A 24446-nucleotide genomic window follows, 5' to 3' on the forward strand; every position below is an offset into this window, starting at 1 on the left:
AGAGTTTCAATGCACAAAACAAAGCTTGTTACCCCGAGTGATTTATTACAAGTTTGCCTTTTTAGGTGCTTAATAATGGCCACCCATAGTGTGTTTGCTTTAACCTTTTATTTGCAGAAGATGCTGGAGTTGGTAGAATGTAGGCTAAAGGGAAATTGCAAACATGGCAAGTAAGTTGCAACAGGGTCCATAAACTTCGTTTGATATGATGGTTAGGCCTTAGAAAATTTCTGTACAGCAGCTGTCATTGGCTTCTATGCGTGAATAACAGACACAAATATTTATTGACTGTTTAGTAGGTTCTAGGCTTAAGCATTTTACATGGATTATTTCATTTATGGTTACTCTTTTTATCCCTATTTTTACAAACAAGAAAACTGAGTCTTAGAATGATTAAGGAATTTTTCCAAGGTTACACAGCTAGGAAGTGGTGAGATCAGGATTTGAATTAGGATTGTACAAAGAAGCAATGTATAAGTAAGGAAATAAAATGTTACTTATGGACATAGTTAAACAACATACACACTGTAATACACATTTACACACCTTTAAACTTACTCCCCTAAAAGTATTTTATGTGGCTTACAATAAAGGACTCATATAAAATCAAATTAAGAAAATGGACAATCAAGGCCCTAAGGAGGAGGAATACGGTAACCTTGTGACCTCCACCTGAAATTGATCATCAAATATGAATACAAGCAAGGAAAAAAACCTTAGACCTTTTAAAATTCCATTTTACCCAGGGAACAAACAGTTGTTTTTATTTTTATAACTCTACATTATAAAAATAAAATAAACTCTATGAAAGCTATTTTTCCTGATCATATTTTTAATTTTTGAGTATCACTGCTATATACACTTTCTTGATTTTTAGTCTTAAATGAAATAATAGAAATCAAAAAAGTATTTCCTAAATGGTAAGATACTACATACATTTAGTTCTAATCCTTTTTTTCTTACTTAGTGGTAAGGCTCTATCTGTCATACAATAAACTGGAATTCTATTACATAGGTTCTCCTAAAAGCAGGCAATTTTCCTTTTCCTGAATCAAAAAAATATTGAATGATGACTTATACTGCCATTATGATGCTCAATACACCATATATATATATATATATATATATATATATATATATATATATATATATATATACATACACACACACATATATGTGTTTAAAAAAGAATATCATTCTCCCAATCTAAAGGCTCTGTGGACCCACCAGTTTTTCAGGAGCAGTAATGACTTGGAAGGAGTCATTTCTGTGTACTTCTTTAGGCTCTCTATCATCCGTCCTGGCCAATTAGCACGTACACTGCCAGAGGTCTCCAAACTTGACTGCAAAACCAGGGGGCAGTGCTAAGACTGTATCACAGAACTGTGGGAAGAAAATAATAAAACTCTCATTTAATTTTATCTCATGCTTTTTCATTTTGTTTTTGTGAGTGTATGCTTTGTAGTAATAAGTAATATTTCTATGCAGCAGTGCATTTTAAAGATATATATATAAATACACATATACTGAGAGTACATGTTCAAATATTTTACTGATAACAATACATGTTCTAAAAGTTTGAAAACTAACTCTAAATAATTCTGCTAAGCTAAGTGTAATTCAACCAAGAAAAATCTTTGCAACCGTAAAGAAATAAAGAATGTTTTTCTGTGGCTGTTGCTATGGGTAAGGGTGGGGAATGGGTTAGTCTTTCATGTTTTTCATAACATAAATATATTAGCAAACAATTCACAACACTTCTCTCAGCCATTAAGTATTGCGACTCTCACATGGAGTTAAGTTCCTTCTTCACTGGTATTCTGTGTAATATCTAGGTTATATAATTTGTCCCTGTCTCATTGCTCTTATGGGTAAAATAGAGATAACAATACTTAGCACCAACTTCATTACAGTGTAGTGTAGATAAAGAACACTTTGTTCCTTCTGTAAAATGTAGACTATCATTAATATAGACTTTAATATTATCAGTTAAAATGCTGTGATTTTATATTCTTTTCACTTTCAAAAAATTATTTCCTTTAAAAAAATAAATGAAACACCACATTTCTAAATACCACTATTTGTTTCCTAAACTTCATAAACTTAAGTTGCTTCTGTATCTGCTTCTCTTTTCAACTTTCTCATACACACGCACATGTGTGCACGCATACACACACACACACACACATTCCATAACTTTATGGATGTGAGAAAAAAACATTAAGATGGCATCAAGGAAATAAAATGATTTGAAATAAGTTCTCTTGTTCAGTTTTCCTTTAAATTTTAAAGTTATTCACTTAGGCCATAAAACTGTAGTGTTTATTTAATCTTAAAAATGCTTGTGTTTAAGAATAATTCACGGACTCTTAAATCAGAAGGAATCTTAAGAAAATATCTAGGGCCTATGATAATGCCGGGCACATAGTAGATGCTGAATAAACATTTAATGAAAGGAAACTAGGGAAGCTTCTTATTTTCATCTTAAAAGAAAAACTGAAAAAACCCCAAACCAACTCTGATCATTAAAGAGGCTAAGTTAGTTGCTCAAGATTGTTCAGCTAGTTTAAGATTTGTGTCCAGAATTTATTCCTCTTAATTTCCAGTTTTCATTTGTTCCCAGCAATCTGTTGACTTGTTTATATAGCACTGTCAAATATAACTTGCCAAAGATGTTTCATAGAAAAAAAAAAAAATCAAAAGAATAGCCCTAGGGTTCACCATCTCCAAAAGCCACCCAGCATGTGATGTTTACATAAGACATGAAATATGAAATGTCAGTATGATACATATAAAGATGCAAAATATAAATTTACATATACTGACTCAAAAGGTCTGTTTTTAAGGGAAGGGGTCAATACCAATCTTTTATGATTCATTCTACCGTATTAGGTTAATTGTATGCCCACACAGGTGATTTGCGGTCCTCTGACCAACTAAAAGTAGATTGGCTATTTCTGCGAAATATTTACTTTGTTTCTGTGTATTATTCTATTGACTTTTCTGAATTTACCTACGAATGAAGTATTAACAACTTCAATGCGTTATAATCCTAATAAACTTATCTTGTACAATTTTGGCCTATGTGAGTTAACCCACTGACAAAGGAAATTCAAACTGATAAAAGCCTTCCCCGGCCACTTCTTAGCCAGGTCAGGCTGTAAAATCATAACACAATGCACGCCTCTTTCATGGGGCACCACAAGGCAGCGATTAGAAAAAACCTCACTTCCACATCCAGTGGAGTTGTAGTTTATTACTACAACCCTCCCAAGTCAAAAGGACACCAGTTTCAAGCCTTGCAACTTGGTGCAGACAGGCTTTTTACCCCTGACCCTACTCTGCTGGGCCTCTCTACCTGTCCTCTCCTACTGTCTACAGGTCCCGAACATTAGAAAATAGAAAATGTGATGATCTTTGTGTGTCTCTGTAAAATGTGTGTATGTGTGCGTGTGTTTGGGTGTAACGGGCCTTCTGTTTGGCTGCATGGTCTGTCTGTCAAGGCGCGGACCAATGGCAGACTGCCTTATATAAAATGAGTGTTTTCAGTCTCTCCGGGTTGCATGTACTGTATGTGGAGCAGTGTACAGTGAAGCGGAGGCAGAGCGGCTCCGCGAGCTCCTCACCACTTTCCCATAGAAGAACCCTGACTGGCCGCTGAGGGTGAGCCACACACAGCCTCACGCCCGGCGAGCCCGGAGGTAAGCGCCCCCATCCGCAGCCCTTCCCGGGCGCTCTCCCCGCACTTTCTGTTTTCCTACTCACTTGCGAGACGCCGGCTGCAGCCCCAAGGACTCCGCGGCAGGAGCAGCGGCGGCGGCGGCGGCAGCCGGTAGGGTGGACTTGAGGAAGACGGAGGGAACCCCGCGCGTCCGGAGCAGCGGCTGGCCGCTCTACTCCCCGGGCACTTTCCCCCTCCGCCAAAACTTTGGGTCGGGAGAGGTCGGGGCGAGGGTCGCGGCGGCCGCGCCGGCGGGGGCGGGGGGCGCGGAGGCAGTGCCCCGCGGGCGGGAGCCGGGGGCCGGGCTGGGGAGTAGTAGGCCAGCCGGTGCCAGGCTGCATTTGCAGCCAGCACCTCTCAGCGCTCAGGCAGCGCCGCCCGAGGGGGCACGGGAGCCTGGGCGCGGGCAGGAGCAGCCCGAGCAAAACAACAACACAGCCCTCACGCCGGCGGTCGGCTCGCGGCCGCCCGGGGAGCCCCAAACTTCATCTCGGCGAAAGTACGTGGATCGCAACCGGGGCTCGGCTGCCGGGGAGGTGGGGCCTGGGGCGCAGGGGCAGGGGAGGAAGGTACGGCGAGCCAGCCCTCGGTGCCTTTATCGAACGTTCGTGTGCGTCGCTGACCGGGAACAGCAGCCCGGTCGCTCCTTCATCTGGAGAGTTGGGATTTGGGTGTTCCGGCCCCGTGGATCGGTGCCCTCTCACCCCCCACTCCGAACCGAACGCGCGGCGAGTAGAGAAAGTGCTGTTTAGTGCCAGAGTAGCCGGGAGGAAGAATAGGGGAAGAGGGGAAGAGGGCGAGGGAGAAGGGGAGAGAAGAGGGAGGGAAGGCGGGGGGTGGGGGAGAACGAGAACGCGAGAGGGGAGAGGGAGGGAGGGAGGGGAGAGAACGGGAGAACCGGAGGGAAGAGGGGTGGGGGAGAGGAGGAGGGAGGCTGTGTCAGGATTTTGCTTGAATGTGGGATTATGTTGTGTCAATAAGTTTAAGGTGGAGAGAGCGAGGCTGGGGGTGGTGGTGAAGAGGAGGAAGGCCTTGGCTGTTTAAAGTCTTATTTCTGAAGGTAAGTTATGGCATTGCGTGGTCGCGATGACAGAAAACTTGCAGATCCTTTATCCGGGGATGGGGTCGATGCCTCCAGAAAGAGCTCCCCAGCCCTCTTAAGCCACACTCGTGTTACACTGCTATTTGCTGCGATCCGGGTCGCCAGTAAATTACAGAAATTAGACTCGAGGTTTCTTTTCCTCCTCCACCTCGTCTCGCTCGCTCACCCTCAGCAATGTATTAATTATTTTAAAAAATTTTTTGGTTTTGTATGAAACTTAACGTAACTGAGACCAAATCCGAGTCCTGTAATTTAGAAGGATCCTGAATCCAAGAATCTGGAACACGTTTGTGTGTGAAATATCTGCGATTATTTCTGCTAAATGAGGAAGGTAAAACGAAACGATGCAAAAAGCTAAGACACAACATGTACGACAGAGGGGGGGGGGGGAGAGGGAGAGACGGAGAGAGAAGCTATTTTTTCTTTCCTTTCTGTAGAAAGGAAAATAAAGCGTGCATTCCCTTTCCCACCCGTTGTGTAGGGTCTCGTCAATATTTTAACTGTCTGAGGACAAATTAGTCCAGGTGGATCTTGTTGAAAAGTTTCGCGAGGTGGGGTGGAGGTGGGGGGCGGTACGAAGGGGAAGGTGCGTGGAGGTTGTGGGGGATGGGGACTGAACGAGCTCTGCCCCTGCTAATGGTCATTGGCCTGGGGCTTTGAAACCATTGCCTGTCCTGCTAATGACACGTCCAGTCCTCCTCTGCCGGCCGCGGACGCCGGGCTGTCGGGGACTGGGGTACTTTCCCCACGCGGGGAGGGACGTTCTTCTCCATCCCCTGGGGTTGCCCGTGCGCGGCGTGGGGGCCCCCACGCGCGCCCTCTGCTCTGCGCGCCGCCGCCACCTCTGCTCGCGCGACTTTTGTAGCCAGCCCCCCTGCGAGGGCGTGCGGGGGTCCCCGGCGCGGACGTCCCCGCGCGGCCACCCCGCTCCCGGCCCCACGCGCGCCGCGCCGCGCGGTCCAAGCCCGGAATGGCAGCGCCCGGGCGGGCGGCGGTGCCTCCCCGGGGGGCAGCGGAGGCAGCGGCGGTGGCGGCGGGATCTTCGCCCGGGCCCGCCGGAGGAGGAGAAGAGGGAGGAGGAGGGGAAGGAGGAGGAAGAGGAGGAGAGGGAGGCGTTTTCTGCCCAGACCGCCGCCGGTTCGAGCGGGCACGGGGACGGGGACACCCCACTCGTTGCTCCTCCGTTCTGAAAAGGTGTTTAGCAGACTTTTACACCCGGAGTGTGGGATTTGTACTTCATTTTTTTCCCTCCCCTCTTCCCCAAAGCAAGATGGACTCTATTCCCTTTCTCTTTCTCCCTGTGCCTCTGCCTCTGTCTTGTCAGCCTTTAAGATCGACATTTTGTACTAAGATGCAAACTTGATGGTGACCAGCAACAAAGGCGGGGTGGGAGCCCTCGCTCCCTTCCTCCCTCTCGGTTTCCTAGCTCCCCCCACCCCGACCTCGGAGACCTGGTGGCCCTGCACTTGCCGCCGGGGGCTCTGGCGAATGTATTTCGTCGCTCGGTTCCGATCTCCAATCTCGGGATTGTGACCGGGGCCGGGCGTTTGGGCGACGGCTGTGGCCGCCCAGGTCTGCAGGGCTGAGGACTGCGCTACCTGGACCCGCTGCCGTCGCCGTGCTGCCTCCGGCCGGGTGCTGGGCACGGGGGAGGCTCGGGCTGCCTATCGATTGCTATGATTTGGCTACTGGTGTATTTGTCCTGGGTGATCACTTGTGCAAGTTGATGAATGGTCGCGGTGTGGGTTTTGGTTTTGCAGAAAGGATCAACTTTCTGCTTTGTACATATGGGGAGTAGGCAGCGAGAGGGCTGGAGACACCCTGGAATGCCAGCCGGGCTACCCTCAGCCTCTGCCCTTTGAATACGGGGAGCTTCTTTGCCTTTATTGCTCCACACTTTTCGTGTGGGGGTGGGGATAGAGAGAGGGGAGGGATTGGTGGGGAACTGGACTCCTAGGTTTCCTGGTCCTTCTTCATAGGTGTTGCAGGAGTTGGGACTTTATTGTAAAGCTCTACCGTACTGATGATGTGCCTTTATTTGATACTTTATAGGTCACTATCATATGACAAAGGCTTTGCCGCAGTTCATCTTCCTCCCTGTGCACTTTCCATTTGCCTTCCTGGGTAAGTATGTAAACTCCTTATACAGGGAAGCTGGATGGCCATTAGTAATGACATGAGGGCCTTTGCTGTTCACATAGGAAGATGCTTCACTGGCTTGCAACATCCCAGAAAGCTTGTCTCACTGAGACTCCCACAGTAAAAGTCAATTTATGATTCTTAGTATTTAGAATTCAGCTACCCTTATTATTATTTTAAGATAGTTTAAATATTCAATTCACATTTTTCTGCAAGTAATTGTCATTTGAAAACTATTTTTTCTAGCATTCTAATTGATAATGAAGTTTTACACAGAGTTGAAGGCCTAGGAAATTTAATGCTAGATAATATTGTAGAAAGATTACAGCATATGAATGAGGGGAATTATTAAAAACCCAAGGAATCATTGTGCAGAAGGCCTCTGTAATTACTCTGACTGATATTTGCTTACTCTTTCTTAGGCTCTTTCTTGGGTCACTTGTGCTGTTTGGGACAGAAACTTTGTTGGTAGGAAAGGGTGGACTGGCCAGTGAAGCAAATCTAGCACTTAGTGTACCAGCCTGATTCAAAAGGCAAATGACTGTGTCCAAATTGATCATAACTTCCTTAAAAATTTATCTATTTGGAGAAATTTGGTGCATTTTAACAGCCTGAGTATGCAATAAACAGCGACTTTGAAATCTGTTAAGTGCTGTTTTCAGATAGATCCCTCGCAAGTGGAAAAATTGGTGAAATAACAGTGGGGCAAGTGCCTGAAAAGTTTGTGAGAAGTCATGGTCTAGATGAAAACTGAGGATTTATAGAACATTTGAAAGCAGTACTGTGAGCCCAAACTGCAGAAAACCAAATTGCTGTTTTGTTTCTCCATTGTAAGGAACACCTCAGATATGCTCAAGTTGCTGATATGTGAAGAAAACTGGTTACTAAATTGTGTAAATCAGCTGTAGTGCTTTGTATTATTGCCACAGTGAACATAAGAGATTGTATTTTGTAAATGAATGGGGACTTGATCTCAGTTTTCCATAAAAGAAAAAGGGACTTTATCTGTTTTGTTCCCTGGCTTCCTGGGATATTCTATACATTATGAAAAGGTTGTCTTAGTACTAAGAGGAATTGTGTTTGAAGACCTGCCTTTTCTGGTAGTTTCCAGATAGTAGCAAAATATACTTTGACATTGCTGGGAACCTTCCTTAGTTCTGTATAATATAAGTTCTGTGTTGAGCATCTTGTACAGAATGAATACATCACATTATTTCAGGTAGTTCGGATAACCTCCTAATATACCACATAATGGTCAGAATGAGATGGTTCTGTAAGATTAATTTAGGGCACACCAAAATATTTCAGTGTCTTTGATTTTCTTTTTTTTAAAGCTTGTTTGTAAGAGAAGTTTTTCATTTTTGAACATATGGCAAGAATATTCAAAATGCATTCCTGATTACTAAAGAACACCACATTTATACATGTGAGGCACATTATTTTGTTTCACTGGAGCAAACTTTTAATGTTAGTTTTCCCCCATGGAAATACATTTGACCAATTCAAAATTTAAAATGGGAATCAGTAATTTCCAGAACAAAAAGCAATCTCATGAGCTCTTGCCTTTTTTTGAGATATCAAATAACTGCTTCATTAAAACAATATTTTCAAGAAGAGTCTTGGCCTTTGAAGTCAGAGTAGTTTTTATAGTGTACAACTTGTAGTAGTGATCTAAAAAAGTCACCGTGACAATTAATTACCAGTTACTTGTGACCAAAATGTATTCTATTTGAGGTTTAATTATCAAAATAAGGATTTAGATAGAGGTTTGCTTCTACCTGTCCAAGAGTTTCCAAATGTCCCATTTATTATCCTGCATATCTCTAGTAATCCCTGAAACTGAAGTCTTAATTTGCATTTTACATTTCATGCTAACTATTGAAAAGAGGGGGCTCATGGATTTGTTTCTTAGTGCTACATCTTTGTAGGTAGGAGGTATGGTGGCGGTTTTTGGAAGAATCTTAACACTACAGACTTAGATATCAACTAAGATTTGCGATTCTGACAGTTCTCTTTGAAAATCCATTTTGATCTTCATATCCAAATTAAAGAAGAATAAATGCTCCAGGTTTAAGAGTTTGTGAGATAGCTCTGCTTTTACTATACATGTAATTACTATACAACTTGAAAAGAATATATACCACCTTTGACCTTATAGATCTGATCTTTATACTTAATCCATTGAAACGAGATTTGTTTAGACACTGAATTTAGAATGTAGCTTTGAGTGAAAACTAGGATGAACATATAATTATGCTTTGCTTGTGTTATAAGTATGTAATTGATAAGGTTTTTCTTGTATGTACTTAAAAAAGAAGGAACAACAGACTTAAATAATGTGTCACAACTAGTGAGAATCTAATTCAGTAGCTGAAGTATTTATAAAGCTGTATTTTTCAGTAAAATTACAACAATTTCTAATTAGTAATCAATGGGCAACATAAAATTTACGGTTTCCTATGTTTCATACAGAGCATGGGTGAAGCAAGGGCCATATTAAGTGGATCTTACTGTGAATATTAGAAAATTTTAATAGAAGTAATAGAGACTTCTTCATAGCCCAACCCTATTAAAAAACTTTTTGAAAATAGTCTTATTACAGATGTGCCTGTTTTTGCTGTATGAAAGGGAATCCCTAAAATTATTGTCTTACAAAAATGCTTAACATTGTGATAGTTAAATGGTCCAAGTTACTAAATTTAGACAATTAATTTTGGCATATTACATCACCACCAGTGTGGCATACCTATATTTTAAGATTTAAACTTAAGCAGGTGCTTAACTTAAGAAGAGATACTTTTCTCAGACTTGTAGTTTGAAGTCCACCTCATTTTTTGACATTTCACCACTGAGGGCACCTTTTAAAATGGTATCTCTCCTGTATTTTTAGTCAGCTTCCTTCCTCTCATTACAAAATGAAAACAAACTCAAATTACAAAATCATTGTAATGTCGCCACTTGGTTTTTATCATATTCCCCAGGTAAATTGGGTGCACGTAGTCCTCAGGCTACACTTTGAGAAACACTGCTCTGAAGGTAGTAAGGACTAAGGCTGAAGACTGACTGGGGAGTCTTCCAGCTTGAAGAGTCTGTGGCTGTAATTCAGTCAGTGAGTTTGTACTGCCCTAAGGGCAGTCATCACATACTGTGTCCAATTTTAGAGATTTCTATATTTTAAGTCATACCTGAGGAAAGCACTTTTGGAGTATAGCTGCACTCAACATTCACAGGTGTTCATGTTATCCCTTAGAAGGCAATTAGAGTTCCTTGAAACGCCAGGACATTATTTTAAAACTGTAAAGATATACGCACTGAATCTTCATGTATTAATGGAGATTGTTTTCATTTTTTTTCCTTTCAAAGGAAAAGATAAGGTGAGAATTGAAATAAGTACCAATTATACAATGGAAATGCAGAGGAAGTCAAGCCACTAAAGAATTGCCTCTAAAAATATATATAAATAGAAGATGAAAGACTAAGGGAATGAAAGACTTAAAGAATTATGTATAGACTATGAAGCATTTACACACCTACCAAAATATAAACTTAATAATTTAAAATATGTGAGTCAGTTTAAGGATCTAGATAGAGGGGTAACTTCAGATAGTGAGGAGGTTGTATAAAATACAGAGTAGAAATTAATAACAGTAAGTTAGATTTTATTAAAATCTTAGAAGAAATTAAAAAAATAAAATATTGATTAAATAATTAAACCAAAGTTAAACATGGCTCTTGGGTGAAAAGACGAGGGAATAAACAAGTTCCTGGAATGGAATAACTGAGATCCTAAAAAAGACGTAGAAGTTTGGATTTTTCATGAAGGGAATAATTAGATTGATAACTTATTTCAAAGGAGAAATAAGAATGAGGATAAGAAAATATGTAAGCAGCTGTATTTCTTACATGTTTTTGACTGCAGCGTATGGCAAGACATACCATTTATACCCCAATCCACATGTAAAAACTGAAACAAATTTTGCTTAAATAGTATCAAGAGCAGTGCCTTTCTGATATTTTCTATTCCTATATAATCTTTAGGAATCTAATCTGTTCTAAATTATTTTATTAAAAATAATACAGGGAGTCATTTACTAAATTGATTTCATGACTTACAGTTTGAAGAATACCAGCCTGGAGTGCTTGCTAAAAATGGAGGTCCCCAGGCCCATCCTCTCATAGGGTGCAGGAATCTGCATTTTCAACTAGTACTGGGGCTGATTCCAAAGCATATGTGAGGTCCTTTGACACACTGAGAAAGTCTGGTATAAGGGACAGACGGCTAATGATTGAATGGGAGCCATGCCCTGAATGTGGGGTCAGAGTTCATTGACTGCTGAGATCTCTTCTAGCTTCAAGATTCCATGGATTCATTTCAGTCGGGCATGTTTGTAATGCTGAGAGGCCATCCTCGTCCTCTGTAGATACACCTGTAGGAGCAGGTGTAGTATGAGGAGCAGAGGCTTTGCAGCCAAAGAGCCCTGGGTTCCACTCCTGCTGCCCCATTGCTTTCTAGCTAGGGAACGTTGAGCATGCCACTTAAGAATAAACTTCCATTATCATATGTGCAAAAGGACATAGACTATGCAGTTGGATGCAAATTACTCAAGACAATAATACCTCTAGTGACCCTTACCCACAGCACTCAATATATAGTGTATGTTTTTATCGTTTTATCTCACCTCATGTCAGCTCCCACTAAGTTTGAACTTTTTTGAAACTGTGCCTTTTAATTTTTATTTCCCCTGAAGTAAATCTCAACCTTGGTATCATGAGACACTGGTGCGTTTTTTAACTGGAGGTGAAGTGCTGGACAAGTGATTTGTTACTGAAGGAGATAGTAAGAATAACCAGAGGGAATAAAGAATAGCCGAGGGATGCCACAGTTAAGTATGATGCTCCTTGAGGTTTGGGGAATGATTTTCCCACCTCCTTAAAAAGACATAACAGGACAGGGAAGCTCTTTTCATATTTTAAAGTGGTTAGTTGACAGCACTAGGCATTCTCCCTGGTGACTCTGATGCATCATGGAATGTCTTAGAGCATCACTTCTCAAACTTTTTTGTACCAAGACACATGTGACTGATGTTTACACATGGGACATTATGATTTCCCTGGCTATAGACATAGATAAATTATGTGGTGAGTTTTATAGGTAGTTCACATTGAGATAAAGCCACTTCTTTCCCTGTCAAGAAAAGTATACCATAACTTACAGATGAAAATGATGTTCGAGTAAAAACCTTGAATACACCCATACACACACATGTAAAATAAAATCTGTTATAAACGGTGGTACTCTTAACTGTTTGTAAATAAGTACTTGGGGCACTACTCACAACCAATTAAAACAGCTTTATGTCAAGGCATGGAAATCTAGAAGCATTACATCCAGAGTGCGTAACAAATTACACTGCACAAAATAGGCACTTAAATAAATAAAGAAGAAGATGAATGAATGGGAAATACCCCAAATCCCTGAAATCTCAAACAATGTAAAAATCAAAAGCTAGGGAAAATGCAATTCACTGCCAAATGCAAAGGAGTACAAAAGACTACAAAGTATCTGGGTTCATAGGGCAGTAGTATCTTAACTAAGATACTCATTGCCTCCAACATAGACATTTATTTATAAGTAGTCTCAACATTCACTTCATTTATTTTAATAAATTAAAATTAACTTTGCATTTCCTAATTCTTAAGGTTATTTTTTCCAGGGACATGTTTCTACTTTTCTAAATTTTAATTTGCCATACTTTTCCATGTCTAATAAATTTTAAAACTATATATTTTGAAAATGTCTTTGTACTTTGATTTATAGAGGCATTGGATATACATTCACAATCCTTTATTCAAAGAAATCTCTGGAAAACTAAGTCTTTTTTCTTCCAAAAGTTTGGCATCAAAACTCATTTGGTGGCAAAACCTGATTCAAACTGTCATGGGCCTGTTTAGTTTAAAATTTTTAAAGCCCACTTAGAAGGAATATTCATACATTTTGCTGTAGAAATAATATGTTTGATTGTGATATGCTATTCTAGATCTAGTTAGGAATGTTGCATGTATATGTTCTTTATATACTCCATCTGACCTTTTTAAACTGCACCCACCCCTCTCCCCTGCCCACAAAATCTGAAGCATATCTGGACCTAAGAGTTTCAAATAAGGCATTGTGATTGTGTTGTATGAACTTTCTTAGTCTACAGAGTGAAACTGGTATTCCTACCCATTTAACTCAGTGAGAATCCTTTTGCTAATTGTGGTCACTGATCATCTAAGCATTCATTGCAAGCTGGTAAATCATGGAAGATAGGTTAGCATTATATATTAACTCAATCAAACTGTCTTGAAGAAATCCTGTGGCATCAAGTACAAGGGTGGAAGACATTAGAGGTTATAAAGTCAGGTAAGCAAAAATGGTAGTTAATATCATTTGTGTTTCCTAAATTTAGCAGAGTGAAAGGCTCCTTCTGGGTAAGGAAACACACACACCTGTTAGCTGAACCTCATATCCATTTTGACATTGGGATTCCTGTCTTGTTATAGTTGTTAGTTGTTAGTTTTCTTAAACAAACACAAGTCTGTATAACATACACAACTTCTACCCTGTTGAATGTTTCTCATATAATAAAGAACAAAATTTAGGCTACTTTCATTATAGTTTACTGTGGAGAGTTTTCATGAAGGAGGGTTGTGTTTCCTATATTGCCACTTGCACATTTCTTACCTTCTATCAGAAAGTTTTCAATTTTCTCTCTTTCCTCAGGTGAGAATGATTTTGGTGGTATTGTTCTATAGTAACTTTTATTTTCAGTAATTAATTATGAAATGCTAAGTTAAGATCTTGCCTTCATACTTTTAATTTCCTATAAAATCTACCATAGAGAAATGAAAAGTGTGATGTCAGGAAGAGTGTATGTGATACTCTAGGAATAAAGTAATGATAGCTTTATCTAATCTATTGTTATAGTAAGACTAAAATCAGTCTTCGTTTGGTATAGACAAAAAGTATTAATGGCTAAAGAAAGTTCTTTCATTATTAATATGACTACATCTTTTGGGTCAGGAAGACACAGAGTCAGTAATTTAGGGGGAATCTTATTGGGGATGATGAGTCCTGTAATATTAAAAAAATGCTGAGTTGTTTTTCAGCTTTTGGTGCACCTCTCAGAACTCACCCAAGTGTAGTTCTGATTGACTGCAAAGGAAAAGTGGTGGAGCATGGAACAAAATGAGAAAGTAATTCTCTACATCCAGCTGTCAAACTTTGATTATCTTTTGAGTTACTGATGACATTTTTTCTTTCCCTCCCTTGCCTTTCCTTTCTTCCTTCTATTCCTCCTGTCTATCCATCTTATCTGTTCTTGCTCAATCTTGTATTGTGCTCATGAATTTACATCTGTGATACTGCCTTCTAATGTTTGAGAATGAGAATATGGACTTGAACTATCTTTTTGCCATTATTTGGTTTAAAGATTTGTAGTTTCCAAGTTCTTTTAGTATTCATCACTATTTATATAATAAAGTTGTTGATATGTGAGTTTGAGACTTAACACAGTTTCCTACGTGTAAATGACAATTAGGGGATTATGAGGAGGAGCCTTTAGCAGGGCTATGCAAAGTAAAGTCACCTGCTGTTTTTATGAAATAAACTTCTTATCCAATCATCCAGTCACCTGTTGTTTTTATGAAATAAGTGGGAGTAAACTCCTTATCCAATCATTTAAGGCTGATAGAAAAACACACAGTTTCATTTGTATTTAAGGGAAAGTTGAAAGCAGTTTTTAGAAGAGTTTTTCACATGATATTTTACTTTGGGAGGAAGGGAGAAAGATAATTTGGTCTGAGAGCCCTCCTTATGAAGCACAAATTTTATTTTTCCTACATTATTTTTCACAACAACTTTCTGATGAGAAGTAACCTTATGTTCTTTATGTTAATGATGAGTAAACTAAGTCTCAGGATAAATAACTCATCTGCGGTCACACAGGTAACAAGTGACCGCACCAGGCTTAGACCTCCTGTCTGCAGTGCCGCAGTCTCCTGGGCTTGTTCTCTATTATTTTCCTGCCTTGAAGGTCACATTCCAAGAGATTAGAAATGAAAGGTTTGGGGCAACTTCCAGCCAAATATTTCTCCCAATTTTCCTTTCTCCCAGAAGAGAAATCATCTTCATTTTGAAATGATAAAGCTGGAACGCTACTCCCTATCACTCTGAAGGGAGGAAGATGAGAAAGTTTCTGAGCTGGAGGCTGTTGTTGATTTTGATCAATGAGGTCACAAAGATTAAACCAGCCCCAAAACTTAATTTATATATCGATATTTAGTGAACTTTCTAGTTGGTGTTTCTAGCATAAGAATGTCTAATAACAACAGTTATTGTTTTTACTATTTATTAATCTCCCTGGTACATAAGTGGAAATCATTCATTCTTTCATGAGGAGATGAGTTTTCATAGCTGAATATTCTATGACTTTTTACTCTGATACTTTTTTAATACTTTATCAGTGAATATATTTTACTACAAGAATTTACCAATGTAACATGGATAGTGTTATAAAGTAGTTTTCTGACATTTGCTTTGAAAATGAATTCAGTATTAGTGGAAAAATTAGTAAGCATATTCATCACTTCATTTCAGAGTTTCTGATGATCAAACCTGCATTAGATATAGGATCAGTCAAAAGTTACCAGTTTTCCAAGTGGTTTATTTTACTGAAGAAAATTTACCTACTTTTGATTAGTTTTACCTAAAAAACTTATTTCTTCTGTGATATGTAGAAGAGATTTTATAACTTACACATTTGTATGTAAGTAGCAAAACAAGTAGAAAATACTAAGTAACTTGTTGATTTTTTGTACTAAGAGCCCTGTTCATATGAAATTCAATCATTTTATCTTTGCAAAATCAGCAAAGTCAGAGCTTAATTCAGATACAGGAGGTAAAATCTTTGTCATTCTTTATTGTTGTTTTAAAAATAGCTTTTCTTTTTCCCTTATGCATGAAATACATAAATAGTTCTCTCTTTTGGAAATTCATTTTGTGGATGATAATCTTACTGAGAATGTACTCTTGTATTGTTGTAGCCAAATGGTTCTTTAGCAGGGGTGTCTAGCTTCCATTTCTTATGTTCTGTTCACTGCCATAGTGGTCTCATTTCAGTAGGTTGGTAAATTGAATAAGTTAGATGGAATTTAATACCTTCCTTTTGACTGGTTTTCTTGGGTCATGTTCAAAGATTTGCATATTAAATGATTTGGTCAAGTGTTGGTGAGATTCAGGTAGCAAGAACTGTCATCGATTTAATACAGCATTCATGGATTGAGTACTGTGGCATGTTGATGCTGATATATACTTTGAAAATATAAAGCTGAATATGGAACAGTCCTCATCCTCAAAGCAAATGTATTCTACTGGCTGGAAAAGTCCTGGAGATAGAAATATCTGACATGTAAGTTATTCTGTGTTAATTGTTCTAACAGATATGACATAAAATGGTACTGTGTGAATACTACTGAAAACTGGCTAATTCCAACATACGAGCTGAACATTAAAACATGGGGGGATTTCTTGCTGTGGCGTGTGTTTGTCCTAATTATCATTAAGTTTGTCAAAATAATTTGGCCTAAGCACTAGAGTGAATTTTAAAAATTAGGCTTCTAACATTCATTTGTTTTTCCTGTAAATATTAGTATCTTTTTTATCTATTTGAAAGGCCACTAACTTTTTTTTGATAAAATTTTCAACTTATATTAACATGTTATGTTTCAGGCAAGTGTTTTGGATTTTCTTTCTTATTTATTACAATTATTGTCACAATATGTAATACACAATACTTTTGAAGTATTTCAGGATTCCAAATCCTGTTAAAAACCAAATCATGTTAAGAATACACTGAAGAGAATAAGTTTCAAGTAGATGTCCATACTAGGACACATGCCAATAAAAATACTATGAACTGCTATCGATAATATTTATTACCTTTACTTAGAAATATTATGCTAATTAGGAGCATATTAATAAGATCTCTCACCCAAGTTATTAAACATAAAATGAGATTCTAAATAGGTATAGATGTGCTTTTCTGTTCATGAAAGACTACAGATAAAAAATTATGCCCAGTGCTTCCATCAGGCAGTTTTAGGTTTTCCAAGATGTTCTCAGCCTAGGTAACTGCAGTTTCTCTCATCGTTTAGTAAGTCATGGCCTAGAGGGCACCCTTGAGTTTGGTCCTCCGGTTTTATGCTTTGTAATCTGTATCTAGTTTTTGGATTCCCCTTTGACTTGATCAAACCTTCAGGATCACTTCTTTTCATCATAACTTGTGTTTATTACACCTCAGAATGTACTCGTTTTCACCCAGTTGTATTTGTAGCTCTCTTTTGACTGGTCATTTCTGGACACCAGCCCAGTTTAGATTAAAACTTTGTTTCTAAAATTGTGCATAATGTTCCAGATGCCAACCCTGAATGCTTAATAACAAACAAATACATTCCTAAGCAAAATCATAAAGAAGAAGCTGATTGGGGAAACTAGTTCTTCATAGGCTCATGACATTAATAATAACCTTAATGTTTATATTTAAACAGCAAAGAGGAACAGAGACACACAGAATAATAACTATTAATTCTTCTGTTCTCTGTCTTGGGGGTGTTTGGCATCATGGAAGTACTGCTGTTTGGATCTCATTACATACCAGTTCTCACCATAATAATGAAATTCTTTACAAGTTTTGTATGTGGACATGTGTTTTCATCTCATTTGGTGCTATTCTTTGTAGTGCTAGAGAACGTATACAGATATGTCATAAACCTAAGTTTTGTTTTATTTTAATAATTCTCTTCATATAGTTTCTCCATAAATAACACATCCATCCAAAGTTTGCTGTAGCTTGAAAGGTCTTGAGGAATGGGATCATAGGTGGCCACAGAGTGACCCATGTGAAGATCTGATCTCACATACACAGTGATGAGTTTACTGCATGAGGAACTGTGATCATGAATGAGTTGTTAAGAGGTGAATTTTCTATCTTTATTTTTTTCAAATCTTACTACATGTCATTCCTGATGTATATTTCAAATACAGCCAATGGCCTTTAAGTCTTATATATAGGTATTAAAAATTATATATGGCCTTAAAGTCATATATAGGTATTAAAAACTGTGGTGATTGGTACTTTTCTTCATTAAAGATGTTTTCCTGAAAAGCTTTGACTTAATTCACTTTCAAAATTACCTATATATTCTTGACAAGTCATAATTTCAAAATGTTTCATGTGTATTTCTCGTTGGTCTTCAATTAGCAGTGGCTACTGATTTTACAGATTTAAGTTTTACTCCTCCCAGGTCCCTATATAAAGTAAACAGTGGTCTGTAATGTGCACATAATGACAAATGTGTAAAGGAATACAGTACTAATCATTTTTTGAAGAGACTTGGGTAAGGCAAATAATTGCCATCTGTTATGTCTGTTTGGTAATTCTGGGTTCAATTCAAAATATTGAATGGTCATTATTTTGTGCAACATGTATTCATTGACTTGTTCTACTACATGAAGCCTCTTTAAAAGGTGGCAAAAATTCCAGTTTTATGGTCATAATAAACCTCTTATGCATTTTATTAAGCGTTGTCCAAGTTGACAAGAGCAAACATTTCCTCCTTGAGAAGCTATGGCATTAGCTCTTTTCTTTAGAAGCTAGCCTACAAAGGCAGCCAGCCTCTTGCCCTGCTGTAACAGTCAAGACAGGAACCCCTGTACCCCTTCCACAATTCAATCTCGTTTAGGACCTGTTTATTTAAAGCAGTTTCACATCTGCACAATTAATAAATTACTGTGCTCTAATTTGCATTTCTGATGTCCTGTAGTAAACATAGGAAGTTCCCCTTTGCCCTTAGGAAAGAGTTCAGTCTGCCCAAGCTTCCCAGAGCTGAAGAAAATTTCTCCATAGAGCCCTCCTGCATCTTTAACATGGTCTCCAAATAAAGGCTTAAACGGTTAAAATTTCTGTGCCTCATCCTCTTCCTCATTAAGACATCAAACCTTATCATGAGGCTGTCACCCTTACAGGCACTGTAGTAAAATAGTCTTACACTTCTTATTGCAACGTAGAGTTTACACTGTGATTCTACGACATTTTATCTGTTCTTTATATAACTATGCTGTGAGGTAGGTAGTCGTGTATCATTATTAACATTTTGCAGATGAGGAAACAGGCTCAATGTTAAATGGCTTGACCCAGCTCACTGAGCTTGCCATGGATCCCCCAAGACCAGAACCCAGTATTCTGACCACTCCTCTAGACAGTTGCCTATTGTTCAGAGCAGATTTTATCTTATTTGAGCTATAAGATGTGTTTCTTTCTTTTATTTATTTTTATTTGTTTTATTTTATCATGGGTTCCAGCCCAGGATAAGTCACTGTAAGTACCTGGAACAGCAGAGGCACAGACGATATGGTTAATTGTTCATGCCCTGTGGACTGGGAAATATCAGTGAAATGGGCCTTAAATTTCTGGTGTACATAAGTCTATTTGTGTATTTAAATAAGTGTTCTCAGATCATGTGGAACACTGTCCATTTGACTTAACTTTTTTACAGCTTGTGATGGAACATTAAATGCATAGAGACCACACACTGACAAAAATGTGCTTTGAAGTGTATATTAGGATTCTTAAGTGAGATTTGGATTATACATGGGGGCCATTCTTTTTTTCCTGTGAGACATATTTCTGAAATTATAATGAAAATTAATTGGGAAGTATGAATTAATATATAGATTTCTGAGCTATATGCCCATTTCTGGAATACATTCATATTATAATTTGACATCAACTGGTGTTTTCAACAAAGTGGAGGTAAGTGCTCAAGCTTTTTTCTTTTTAAATTTAAAAGGCATTTTAATTTGGCACTCCATGGAGAAGGAACATTTCATAGGCCAGTTAGAGAATTCAATATAGCACTGTGTGCCAACTGTAACAGAGAAGGTATTTCTATCCAAAAAAATTACTACAGGATCAATTATTCAATTAATATTTTACATAGTAGAAAAGTTTTGTTTGTTAGGATCTTATCTCAACGTTCCCCAAGAGGAAAGAGTCCTTGTAATTATTTTACTGTGGGAGAATGATAAAAGATAGATTCATTAGAGCTCCAGAACCTTTTTTATTTAAAGGATTTAATACACAAAAGTGATGTATTTAGAATATTTATTTCTACAGATTCCCTTTACTTCAATTTAATTTTTATAATTTGTATTTGAATATATCAATTTTGGGATGTGGTGTAGTGTTAATGGATAAAGAAGAGGTTTGTGGAAGAGTTGCAGTGTAAAGGAAACCCAGAGTGTGTGTTTATTGAGGAAAGCATATGTAAGATCCAAGGGGTCAGAAACTCTGAACTTCTTTAGTTTGGCTTTTCACTTAAAATTAAGTATGAAAATAAAAGTCATGAGGATAATTAGAGTTCCTCGCCACCCTGTTTTTAAGCAGATGAATCCAGTGGTCCCTATCTGTCCACCTTGAAACAGCCTGTGAATAAAGAATTACCTCCATTTTAGATGAGGGAGTTGAGTCCCAGAGCCTTGGCAACTTGCCCAAGGTCGTTCTTCCGGTAAGTGGTGGGGCTGGCATTCCATTATGGCTCATTCTGTACAAGGAGTTTATGCCCCTTCTCCCTTCTACTGCCTTTTGTGCAGCCTGCGTGCCGTTTGTACCACTCCATAGTGCCATGTACCTGTCTTGATTCCTGTTGATCTGTTTGCTGAGCTTCCAGCCCAGGATAAAAATACCTTTTTTCTATTTGTGTTCCTATGTTGTTGTGCAGACTGCCATATACATAGTTATGCATTAATAACTATTTCTTGAATCATTCTAAGCATATGGTAAACATCCAAAGTTAAAAAAGTTAGTATTATATAGTATTCTAAGAGATGAAATAGCTGTGGTTTAAAAAAAAATTGTGCTACAACATAAAAAAGAAAACAGTTTTGGAACTCAGATCATTTACATCCAAAGAGAATAATAGAATTTTAGCTCTAGAAGGGATATTGTAGATGATCTTGGAGCTGTATAATCTATCATTTTAAATTTGAAGAAGCAAGGCCCAGATTAAGACTGGGACCCAGGCCGTGTGAGGAACCAGGATGTAAGATTTCTGGTTTGGTATTTTGCTGTAGTAATCTGTCTAGCTCCAAAATGACGCAGAAAATATTTTTAGTCAATTGATGGCACTATGTTTACAGCAGGAATATGTGACTTTTCTTTGTGGCATTGTTTATACATGGTTAAAAAGATCAAAGAACTAATATGTATTGTTACAGTAAAGCTGTATGGAACACATTATTGCTTTGAAATCATTTTATTATCTTACTACTTGACTTCTAATTTATTTAGAAGTATAACGTAATTTTGGTAGCTAACAGATAATAAACTGAAACATGGCTTTGGTGTTGCTCCCTGTGTCCTGTGAAAACAGATGAAGAATTTGCAAAACAATAACACATTGTTAAATGGCATGCCAGTTTATCAAATGCCATAAGTTTATTACAGTCTAGTCTTAGGAAAAACCATCCCAGATCATCCTAATCTTAAGCAAAAGAGCCTATAAAGTTATTCTAGGGCTGTTAGATTTTGTTCTGTCCATGAAAGCGTAAACTGCTCAAAGCTTTTTATCAAGAGAAAGAAGTTTGTAAAACCAGAACAAATTTAGTTGTGAAAGAGTGATTTAACTGATTGGTGTACTGTGACGCCTCAGTGATCATAATGAATATATACCTTGTAACTCTGACTGAATTCACTCAAATGTATGTGAACTTAAACATTAGTGAGTTAAGACCTTAGGTAATATTTTCAAGGTTGGTATTTTTATATTTCATTTGGGAAAAGTTAACTTAAGCTTTGTCGTTCAGGGAGGCAGCCTGGCATGCGTTGTTGGAGCTCTGCTTCTGGGAGTTCATGATGGGGAGTGGCCAACCTCCAGCCCTGAACTTCCAAAGAAGAGCCAGGTAGTCCTGGCAGCTGCTAGTTTATTCTGCGCCTTTGTGTAAATTAGAAAAAAAGGACCCTTTTCTCGAGATACTCTAGTTCCAGATGTTGGAAAATCGTCATAATAGATTGATTTTTGTAAAACAAGACACTTTCCTGCCTTTTGGCAGGAAATTGTCCTAGTAAATACATAAATCTCTGCCCTCAGATGTGAGTGGTGCCCCCTAGGGTTGTGCACAGCACAGCTTGCGCAGCTGTATGCAGAGACCCTGCTGGCAATTATATCCAAGGAGATCATGTCTTTAGACATCAGATATTAAAATTTTACATCAAATCTAGAAACATGTAGATGTATTCTTGCATATAAAATGCTAGTTATTTATGAAATCATTATTTTTTAAATTATAAAATAATAAAAATTAAAATAATAGATAATGGAGACGTTTCTTTACCTCTGTAGTATACTGACAAAAGTTCTGTATTCTGTTACACATTGCGTGGCCCAACCAATTTAATATATTTTCAAAGTTAGTCTGTCTTTTTGAGTTCTGATTAAAGAAGAAAATTTCTGACCTTCATAAAGGAGCTTTCCTTTCCTAGATAGGTGCGATAATAGAATGCAGAATGACTTTAAGCATCCACCTCTTTTATCCATCATTAAAAGTTAATTGTCACATCTCTAAGTGCAACTTGATGGGATTTTTAACATACCAAAAATTGGCAACCTGTGATGAAGAAAGTATGCTCTGTGAGGACTTGAGAACGAGAGGAAAAAATGAACCTTTTATAAATCTTAAGTGGCAGCTAAATGGAAATAGAAGCTTTTAATTTTTGTGGGAGAGTGGTGAGCAGATCAGTACCTTATGTTTAGCTGGAAGCAGAAGGTTTCGGAGTGCAGCTTGTGTGACTCCCAGGGTGGTTGGTTTGGGTGACTAGGGATTCTGGAGTTTTAGTCCCAGACACATGTGGAAAGGTAATCCTGCATTCACTGTCTTTGCGCTTGTCCATGGAAGTATTTTCTTAACAAGAGCAATAATTACCTTTCTCATTCTTATTTAAGGAGTGGCAATTGGGATATTCAGCAGGAAACCCATTACCCTGTTTGTAGTCCTGTGCTTTCCTGGTTTGAGCCTGGCCCAGTAGGTAGTGATGATGCATTAATTAGTTAAAAGCTCAGTTGTGCTGGGCCTTTCATTCAGCTCAGTGACATGATTGTAAAATACAGGACTCCAGACAAAGACTTTGAAATGGTGCTCTCTTACCAATCCTCCTCATAGTTTGGGAGAAAGGGCAGTAAAGTGTTGCTAGTTTGTAAAATAGAGAGTGCTTGTTTACAGTAGCTCAAAGGTGCTAATTGTTTCTAGAAGGAATATTATGCATGACACCTCAAGGTAATCCTTAACCTTTTACTTTTATTTCGATCCCACTGCCCAGTGACCAATTTCCCCAAACTGTAATACCAAACCTGTCCAGAGCTTTGCTGCCGGCTTCCTGGCTATGGCAGACTGAGTAGATAATGTTAAGTTTGTTTGAATCAGCACCTTTTTCTGTTCCCTCTGAAGATCAGCTCTAAGACCCGGGAGCTCCTGAGCATCCCTATTTTGATTTCTAAGCTGTAAGCTTTGCTGATGACACTTGTTCTAGAATCATTCCTCCTCCTAAATACTAGTTTTTAATTTTATTTTTACTGTTATCATAATTTTCAGAAATGTTAGTGTGAGTACCTTAAGAATCACCATTTTTAAAGCACTTTGTTAGGACACTGGTTATTTGCTTCCTTTATTGACTAAATAAAACCAGATTTCTTTAGATTTCATCATGTTAAAGAGCCACATGATAAAATAAATTATTATCAAATAGTTGTAGTGACAAATCATTTCAGGAAATGACAAAATCATTTTATCTCACATAAGACAGATAATTTTTATAAGAAATTTACATGCTTTTTGTTTTTTTTTAAACTTTCTTTTTAGGTAATGAAAAGGATTGGGACTTCAGAGTTATTTGACAAAAAACATTTTACTTTCATAAAAACCCATAGTAACCATAATGTTATGCAACAAAAAAATTTTAGTTGAATATTTCTTACTAAGTTAAGATGCATGAATTACATATTTGGTCATGATATTTAGAAAACTGGTTGTCTTGCTGGGCCTTTAATGCAGCATATCTGCAAAACTACAAATGTGATGGTAATTGTACCTGAAAGTAACATATAGTTCCTTTAACCCCCAACTACTGCTCTGTTTTCAGAAGGAAGAGTAATTATATTGATTTGCTGAGTAACTTCTTACCAAACCAGTTTCTGTTATGGTCTATTAACATAACTGTTCTGCTAGTTTATTTATTCTGACTTGTGAGTAATGAGTATTTTAGGTAAACTAAATGTTCAAAATAGTTTGAAAGATTATTCAGTGCTTATTTCCTTGCTTTAAAAATGTATAATTGCTATTCAGGTAACAATTTTCTAAATAAGCTGTTTTATATAATAATGAGAAAATGCTAG

General features: G+C 38.1%; 1 protein-coding gene across 1 annotated transcript in view; it reads left to right on the top strand.

The window, feature by feature from the left end:
• Positions 1 to 3545: 3545 nt before the first annotated feature.
• Positions 3546 to 24446, top strand: part of BBX (BBX high mobility group box domain containing) — a 260911-nt gene continuing 240010 nt past the window's right edge. Inside the window, exons 1-2 of the mRNA XM_036930771.2 lie at positions 3546 to 3701; positions 6876 to 6947. The gene's annotated coding sequence lies outside the window, so the exon portion shown is untranslated. The remainder of the gene's footprint in view (positions 3702 to 6875; positions 6948 to 24446) is intronic.

Source organism: Manis pentadactyla, chromosome 1, assembly GCF_030020395.1.
Source record: "Manis pentadactyla isolate mManPen7 chromosome 1, mManPen7.hap1, whole genome shotgun sequence".
Taxonomy (NCBI): domain Eukaryota; kingdom Metazoa; phylum Chordata; class Mammalia; order Pholidota; family Manidae; genus Manis; species Manis pentadactyla.